The sequence below is a fragment of the Mobula birostris genome, chromosome 13 (genome assembly GCF_030028105.1).
Source record: "Mobula birostris isolate sMobBir1 chromosome 13, sMobBir1.hap1, whole genome shotgun sequence".
Classification (NCBI taxonomy): Eukaryota; Metazoa; Chordata; class Chondrichthyes; order Myliobatiformes; family Myliobatidae; genus Mobula; species Mobula birostris.
In genome coordinates this window covers 40,618,395-40,627,771 of record NC_092382.1, presented here as the reverse complement: position 1 = coordinate 40,627,771, position 9,377 = coordinate 40,618,395, and positions in this window count along the sequence as shown.

Sequence of the window (9,377 nt, the reverse complement as noted above, 5' to 3'; positions counted from 1 at the left end):
GGAGAGAGGAGATGCACAGAGCTATCATAGAGTATTATGTGTCTAAAGGTGTGTTTCCCCAAGGGGAGCTGCAGATGATATCCATTGGAAAACCTGGTGGAGATGCAGTACAGGTGCAGATTGAAAAATTGAGACTCGAGCACGAGTTCCAGGTAAGGCAGCTAGAACACGAAGAGAAACAATTAGAATGGCAAGAGAGAGAGAAACAGTTAGAATGGCAAGAGAGAGAGAGGCAGTTGGAGCGAGAAGAGAGGCAGTTGGAGAAACAGAGGGAAAGGGAATTTGAGCTGGAGAGGTTAAAGATGACGGCAGTGCAGGGGCCCATGCCGAACCAAGGTGGAGGGTTCAGGGCGACCCAGGAGGTTAGGCTGGTTCCCCCATTTGACGAGACCGATGTTGATCGGTACTTTCTCCATTTTGAAAAAGTTGCTACAAGTCAAGACTGGCAGAGGGATAAGTGGGCTGTTTTGCTTCAGAGCGTACTTAAAGGAAAAGCCCAACAAGCTTACTCGGCTTTGTCCGCAGAAGATGCCCAGAGGTATGAGGTGGTGAAAGAGACCATACTCAGGATTTATGAGTTGGTCCCGGAGGCATACCGGCAGAGGTTCCGGAATGCGAGGAAGCAGTGAGTTTGCCCGTGAGATGCAGACATATTGTGAGCGTTGGTGCGCCTCGAAGGGGGTAGAGGGGGATTATGACAGACTGCTACAACTGATCCTGATTGAGCAGTTTAAAGGTGTGTCCCTGAGGGTATGAGACCCTACCTAGATGAGAAAGAGGCAGACACTTTAGCCGCAACTGCTAAGTTAGCGGATGAGTACGCGTTGACACATAAAATGAAGTTTGCCCCGAGTAAAGGCTACCAGAAGGGTATTCGGGACGGCGGGGAGAGTCCGCCAGAAAAGTCAGAATGTAAGCCAGGGACTAGTGAGAAGGATAAGGTAGACCGGGAGCAGTTTGGTAGGAAGTCTCCAGGGGTCGTATGCTATAATTGTGGGAAAGTCGGACACTTTGCGTCCAGGTGCTTTGCCCCAAAGGAGATGAGAAAAGGGCAAACAACGGTTCCGACTGGCTGTATTGAGCTGGTAAGCAAACCGCTAGGAGAGAAGAGGTCTGATAAAGTTCAGGAAGGGCGCCAGAGGTTTATCTCGGCCGGATTTGTGTCAATGAAGGAAGGGTTAAACCCAGTTCCAGTACAGATCTGGAGAGACACTGGAGCTTGTCAGTCATTGATATTAAAGAGTGTGTTAGACTTTAGTTCAGAGACCCAGACTGGGGAGGTCAGGGTCATAAAAGGCATTGGGAAAGGGACTGAAGCAGTACCTTTGCACCAGATACACCTAAAAAGCGACTTGGTCTCTGGACCAGTCACGATCGGGGTGAGGCCCAAATTACTGATGAAAGACGTGGAGGTCTTACTCGGTAATGACCTCGCCGGCGGAGAGGTGTACCCAGCAGTAAGAGTGACAAGCCAGCCTGCCAGCATTGAGGCCCGGCCCATGGACTCACAGGTTTATCCCGTTTGCGCAGTGACTCGGGGCATGTCTAGAAAGGCTGCCGAAGTAAATATAGAATTGGCTGAGACATTTTTACCAGCCTTGTATCAGAAGGGGTTAGAAAGTGAGGAGCAGCGTAGTGAAACGGAAATTAAGGTAGATTTATCATTAGCAAGGAAGGAATTTGTACAGGCACAGGAGCGAGACGAGGAGCTGATGGTTTTGGCGGAGACAGCTCTCTCCGAAGCAGAATTAAAAAGGGAGCCAGTGGGCTATTGTGTGGAGGAGGAAGTACGAAGGAAGAAATGGAGACCAAGTACCGTGCCCGCAGATGAGGAATGGGGGGTGGTGCCAAAAATTTATGGGGATGAGATTCTTAACCTGGCCCACCGGATACCCCTCGGTGGACATTTTGGGGGGAGGAAAACAGTTGGCGGAATCATGAAAGAGTTCTACTGGCCACACAGGAGGAAGTTTTGATATGCTAACAGCTTGCCACGATGGCGAACAAACCTAGTCAGTGCTATCATGAAAATTAATGAGGCTAGTGTGCCACCTGATAAGGGGAAAACCCATTTTGAAAAGATAAGTATGGTGCCGACCAGATGGGAGAAGTCTATTGTTTTGGCCAGCTATGCTAATAAGGTCTCTCCATTAATTCCCGAACAAAGCGACCCGCTAAGAGAGCTAATTAAACGGCATGCACACATATGTCCAGATGTCCCGAGGCGACGCAAAGAGCCGGGACATGGTGTTGTCGTCACATCAGGTCAGCGTAGTGAGCATCACCCCTATAGGATGATTAATTCAGTGACAAAAGGGCTAAAGAACACAGAAGCGTATATTGGCGATGTAGTGGGCTGGAGTGACACATGGGAGGAGCACAGTGTGGCACTGTTTAAATGGCTGTTTGAAGCCAGCCTGACAGTAAACCTTGCAAAAAGTGAACTCGGCCACGCGAAGGTCACTTATCTGGGATTTGTGGTAGGACAGGGGCAGCTGGCTCCGATGCAAGCTAAGGTACGGGCTATCTCTGAAGTCCCCACCCCAACAAACAAGGGAGCCCTGAGAAGGTTCTTGGAGATGGTGAGGTACTATTGGAAGTTTTGCAAAAAAAAACTTCGTGGATATTACCCACCCTCTTACTAAGCCCTTGCCAAAGAATGCTAAGTTGGTGTGGGACGACCCTTGTTATCTGTGTCCGGGATGAAAACCACTGAGAAGTTACACTGATCACAACTCATTAGTGTTTTTGGCCACTATGAAATATGCTAAGTTGGAGCCTGGTCTTAGAGGATTATTAAAATAACACATATAAGAGGAACGAAAAATGTGATTGCTGACTGTCTGTCAAGGGTTGACAACTTAAAGTTCTCTGTATTAGCCAAATAGCTGATGGACATGTATATTTGTGTGTATCTAATAGTGTATTCATGCCTATAATTTTTACCCCAGTAAAAATCCTTTGAAGGGTAGGGGTGTGACACCTGAACTGTTTGAAGTTTGATGGACAGGTGATATCCCAGCAGGGGGATAAAAGGAACAGGTTCGCTCAGGCACGACACACACCACGACACCACGAGATAACGAGACCCTGGAAGTGCATTGTGCCCCCCCCACACAAGTTGGTGGAAGTTTTGGAAGTCTGGTCGAGGGACCGACCATAGACGCACAGGATGGAAAGGTACAATTGGCGGGAACCTGGTGTGTGTGTCCGCCCTTGCCTGGGTGCCGGGTTCACCGCAGAAGAATGATCGTATCCAGAACGGAGGGGTCACAGTCGGTGACCTCAGAAGACATTACAAAGGGCTCGCCCGAAAGCTAACTGCGAGGAATATCAAAGGTCTGTTTGAATCCCATTTGAATATCATCATTCTCTCTCTCTCTCTCTCTCTCTCTCTCCCTCCCCAATGGCACAACAGCGATTACTGCCAACTGAACTAAACTGAACTGAACTCTGCATCACTTGAGACTGATCATTTTAACCCTAGACTGCGATAGAACTTGATTGATCCTATTATCCTAGTTCTGTGTTCATGTGTGTTTTGTCATTGCTAACCTGTTGCATTTATAGCCTTACTATTATAGTACTGTGTTACTTATTTCTTTAATAGAACTTTCTTAGTTCCAGTAATCCAGACTCCAACTAAGTGGTCCATTTCTGCTGGTTTGGCAACCCAGTTACGGGGTACGTAACACTGATATAGATGACAAACAACAACAGATTCAGCACTGATCCCTGTGGCACACCACTAGTCACAGGCCTCCAGTCAGAGAGGCAACCATCTGCTACCACAGTCTGGCTACTCATCAAATTTACTATCTCATCTTGAATGCTGAGTGACTAAACCTTCTTGACCAACCTCCCATATGTGCCTTGTTCAAGTCCGTGTAGACAACACCCACTGTATTGCCTTCATCCACTTTTCTGGTAACATCAACAAAAAACTCTTTAAGATTGGTTAGACATGACCTAACATGCACAAACCCATGCTGCCTATCCTTAATCAGTCCACATCTATCCAAATACTTATATATCTGGCTCCTGCACATACATTCTAATAACTTTCCCACGACTGATGTCAAGCTCACCAGTGTATAATTTCTTAGCTTATTTTTAAAGCCTTTCTTGAACAGCGTAACAACATTGGCTGTCCTCCAACCCTCCAGTACCTCACCTGTCACTAAGGATGATTTAAATATCTGTGCTTGGGCCCCGGCAATTTCTGTACTTGTCTTCCGCAGATTCCTAGGGAGAAACTTGTCAGGCCCTGGGGATTTATCCATGGTAATTTGCCCTAAGACAGCAAACACCTCCACCTCTGTAATCTGTACAGGGTCCATTAACTTGATGCTGCTTTGCCTCACTTCTATAGATTCTGTGTCCATCTCCTGTGTGAATACAGATACAAACATACTACTTAAAATCTCCCCCGTCTACTTTGTCTCCTCATATAGATTACCATTCTGATCTTCCAGAGTGAGCATATTTCTGTACTGACCTTCTCCATGTTTCTGTGACAGAGAAGTTGGCCAAACTTGATTAGAATCGGAAACTGGCAGGAATGACGACAGAGCAGTAATGGCTGGAGTTTCTGGGAGCAATTCCGGACGTGCATGGTAGATACATCCCAAAGAACTGGAAGCATTGTAAAGGCAGGACACAGCCATGGCTGAAATGAGAAGCCAAAGCCAACATAAAAGCCAAAGAGAGGGCAAACAAAAGAGCAAAAACTATTGGGAAGCTTCTAGAAATGAAGACAAGACAACTGAAAAAAATTGTTGGATGAGCTAAGGGCATGGAATTATGATATTGTAGTCATTAATGAGTCTTGGTAGCACCCAACAGTCTGAGGCATTTAGAGGAACAAAATATCCGGGGCCTCGATAGCTCTTGAAAACCAAGGTTCCCTGCCCCAGTTACCTTTCAACTTTTATTTTGGTGGGCACATTCAAAATCTACATCCTCAAAATTTCACTTCTGAAGGCCTCCCACTCACCAAGTACTCATTTGCCAGAAAACAGCCTGTCCCAATCCACACTTGTCAGATCCTTTCTGATGGCATCAAAATTGACCTTTCTCCAATTTAGAATCTCAACCTGTGGTCCAGACCTCTCTTTTTCTGTGTTTACTTGGAATGTCATAGCATTATGATCACTAATTTCTGTCACCAGCCCTGGATCATTTCCTCACAGCTTATTGTACACTTCTATGTGCTGATTAAGGGCACATTTGACAAACTCTACCCCATCTAGTCCTTTTACAGTATGGTAGTTGGGTCAATATATGGAAAATTAAAATCACTTAATATATCAACCTTTGTTTCTTGGCATCATCTGCGATCACTAGAGAAAAATTTGTTCTTCTAAATGCTTCAGACTGTTGGGTGTAACAGTCCCAGTCATGGCTATAATATCATAATTCCTCTCCCTGAAGTTTGAACAACATCTGTGTTGTGTCTAGATAACAATTTCTCCCTCATTGTCACAAAAAACAAAGGAGCTGATTGTGGACGGCAGGAGGAATGGAGACAGGCTAACCCCTATGGACATCAATGGATCTGGGGTTAAGAGCATGAACAGCTTTAAGTTTGTGGCATACACATCACCGAAGATCTCACGTGGTCCATACATACTGGCTGTGTGGTCAAAAAAGCACAACAGTGCTTCTTTCACCTCAGACCATTGAAAAGTTTGAAATGGGGACCTAAATCCAAAGAACTTTCTACAGGGTCACAATTGAGAGTATCCTGACTGGCTGTGTCACAGCCTGGTATGGGAACTGTACTTCCTTCAATCGCAGGAATCTGCAGAGAGTGGTGCGGACAGCCCAGCACATCTGTACACGTGAACTTCCCACTATTCAGGGCTGTAAAGAGGTCCTGAAGGATCACTGGGGATCCCAGTCAACCAAACCACCAACTGTTTCAGCTGCTACTATCTGGGAAATGGTACCACAGCATAAACGCCAGGACCAGCAGGCTCTGGGACAACTTCTTCCACCAGGCCGTCAAACTGATTAATTCATGCTGATACAATTGTATTTCTATGTTATGTTGACTGTCTGTTGCACATACTGTTTATTATAAATTACCATAAATTGCACATTGCACATTTAGAGACGTAATATAAATATTTCTGCTCCTCATGTATATGAAGTCAATTCAATTCAATTCACCCTCTCCTTTATCTGTTCTGTCATTCTGGCTCTCACCCTCCCTGCAACTTCAGTATAACTCCCCCACTAGCACTAGCAAGCCTTACCACTGGATATTAGTCCCCTTCTAGTTTTGTTCCTCTAACTATCGAATCCCGTATCACCCCTTTGACTTTCCTCTGCCAGGTAATCCCCCTAACAGTTTCTAAAGTGGTCTACCTGTTATTGTGTGGGATGGCCACAAGAGTACTCTGCGATGGCCATTGAACCTCATTCCCTTTCCTGACTCTCACCCAGTTTCCTGCGTCCTGCACCTCGGTGTAACACACCTCTCTTTATGTCATATCTATCACCCCCTCCAACTGCTGAATGATCCGGAATTCATCCATTTGAAGTTCCAACTCCGTAATGGGCAGTGTTACAAGCTGCAGCTGGATGCACATCTTGTATGTGAGGCTGTCGGACACTGGAGGTCTCCCTGCCTTCCCACCAATATCCCCTGTAATTTGTAATGACCAGTGTGCACAAAAATCTTGTGCTGTGCAATTTTTTGCCCAGTGACAACATGTGAACACTGAATTTTATGTAGAGAGGTATTCATTTCAACAGCCAGCAAATGACTGTCAATAAGAACTTGGATCTCCTCTGGGTTTGATCAAGTTCATCTGCTCTCTCACACAACCTATGTAACAGGCCTGTAGCGGTACTGAAGGATTTTCTCACCAGTGCTTTTGCACACTGTATATACATTGGCAGGCAAAAGTTTGGGCAGCCCGGTCAAAATTTCTGTTACTCTGAATAGTTAAGCAAGTGGAAGATGCACTGATCTCCAAAAGTCATAAAGTTAAAGATGAAACATTCTTTTCAACATTTTAAGCAAGATTAGTGTAGTATTTTTGTTTTGTACAATTTCAAAGTGAAAAAAAGGAAAGGAGCACCATGCAAAAGTTTGGGCACCCCAAGAGTTTTGAGCTCTCAGATAATTTTTACCAACATCTCAGACCTTGATTAGCTTGTTAGGGCCATGGCTTGTTCACAATCTTCGCTAGGAAAGGCCAGGTGTTACAAGTTTCAAAGCTTTATAAATACCCTGACTCCTCAAACCTAGTCCCAACAATCAGCAGCCATGGACTGCTGCCTCTAAGCCCCTGCCTAGCACTCTGAAAATTAAAATACATGATGCCCACAAAGCAGGTGAAGGCTATAAGAAGACAGCAAAGCATTTTCAGGTAGCTGTTTCCTCAGTTCGTACAGTAACTACGAAATGGCAGTTAACAGGAATGGTTGAGGTCAAGTTGAGGTCTAGAAGGCCAAGAAATCTTTCAGAGAGAACTGCTCATAGGATTGCTAGAAAGGCAAATCAAAATCCCCGTTTGACTGCAAAAGACCTTCAGGAAGATTTAGCAGACTCTGGAGTGGTGGTGCACTGTTCTACTTTGCAGTGGGGCCTGCGCAAATATGACCTTCATGGAAGAGTCATCAGAAGAAAACTTTTCCTGCATCCTCACCACCAAATACAGCATCAGAAGTTTGCAAAGGAACATCTATACAAGCCTCATGCATTTTGGAATCAAGTCCTGTGACTGATGAAGTTAAAATAAAACTTTTTGGCCGCAATGACCAAAGGTATGTTTGGAGAAAAAAGGGGACAGAATTTCATGAAAAGAACACCTCTCCAACTGTTAAGCACGGGTGTGGATTGATCATGCTTTGGGCTTGTGTTGCAGCCAGTGGCACGGGGAACATTTACTGGTAGAGGGAGGAAAAAATTCAATTAACTACCAGCAAATTCTGGAAGTAAACATCACACCGTCTGCAAAAAAAGCTGAAGATGAAAACAGAATGGCTTCTACAACAGGATAATGATCCTAAACACACCTCAAAATCCACAATGGACTACCTCAGGAGTCGCAAGCTGAAGGTTTTGCCATGGCCCTCACAGACCCCCGACCTAAACATCATTGAAAATCTGTGCATAGACCTCAAAACAGCAGTGCATCAAGACGGCCCAAGAATCTTACAGAACTAGAAGCCTTTTGCAAGGAAGAATGGGCAAAAATCCCCAAACAAGAATTGCAAGTCTCTTAGCTGGCTGCAGAAAGCGTTTACAAGCTGTGATACTTGCCAAATGGGTTGTTACTAAGTACTGACCATGCAGGGTGCCCAAACTTTTGCTTCAGGCCCTTTTCCTTTTTTTGTTATTTTGAAACTGTAAACGATGGAAAAAATGTAATCTTGCATAAAATATTAAAGAATGTGTAATCTTTAACTTTATGCCGTTTGGAAATCAAGTCATCTTTTACTCGCTTAGCTATTCACAGTAACAGAAAATTTGACCAGGGATGCCCAAACTTTTGCATGTCATTGTATGTGATTTTCTTGCTAAATGACGCTTTAAAAAGTCGGATTTCCAAACATCACTCCCCTTCTTCCCACTTGCAAATTCTCCAGCAACTTTTGCATCACCACAATACACACAGGTAACACCAGTTTTTGTATTTCACATAAATTCTTCCCGTGAACACTCCCCCAGGTGACTGACGGTATGATGAACTCAGTGATGGCAATGCCAATGAATATGAAGGGAAGGGCAGTAGTCTGTCTCATTGGAGTCTGGCACATTTATGATGAGAAAACTACTTGTCGCCCAGGGCAGAGGTGTTTGATATTATTATGTACCCAGAGAGAATGGGTCAAAACATGTTCTCACCGGAAAAAAAAACTCCAGAACAAGAGCAGGCAGAACAAGCAACGCACACAAAATGCTGGAGGAACTCAGCAGGCCAGGCAGCATCTATAGAAAAGAGTACTAATGCTGAGTTCCTCCAGCAATTCGTGTGTGTTGCTTGGATTTTCAGCATCTGCAGAATTTCTCTTGCTGCGGTTACAGGTTGAACGAAGGTGATTTTCTCAACAGCTGATAGAAAGATTTTGTTCTCTTTCTCCGAGTTCCTAATCCTTGCATTTAGATAGCTGGAGCTCAGCTCTGTCTGTGAGATCTATCTGCTCCCATTCCCTGACGTGCAGGAAGCTCCTCGGGGCCCGTGTACGAATCGTGGGACTGAGAGAGAGGAAAAAGACCTGCCCTGTCCCGAGTTTGCGGCCACGGTGTCCGGAGCTCACAGCAATTGCACTCAATTAGAGTCGAAACGGCCCTTACCTGTTCCGATGGTGCTGAGGCCGAATGAGTACTGCGCGCATGCGCAATTATCGGAGACTGCGGC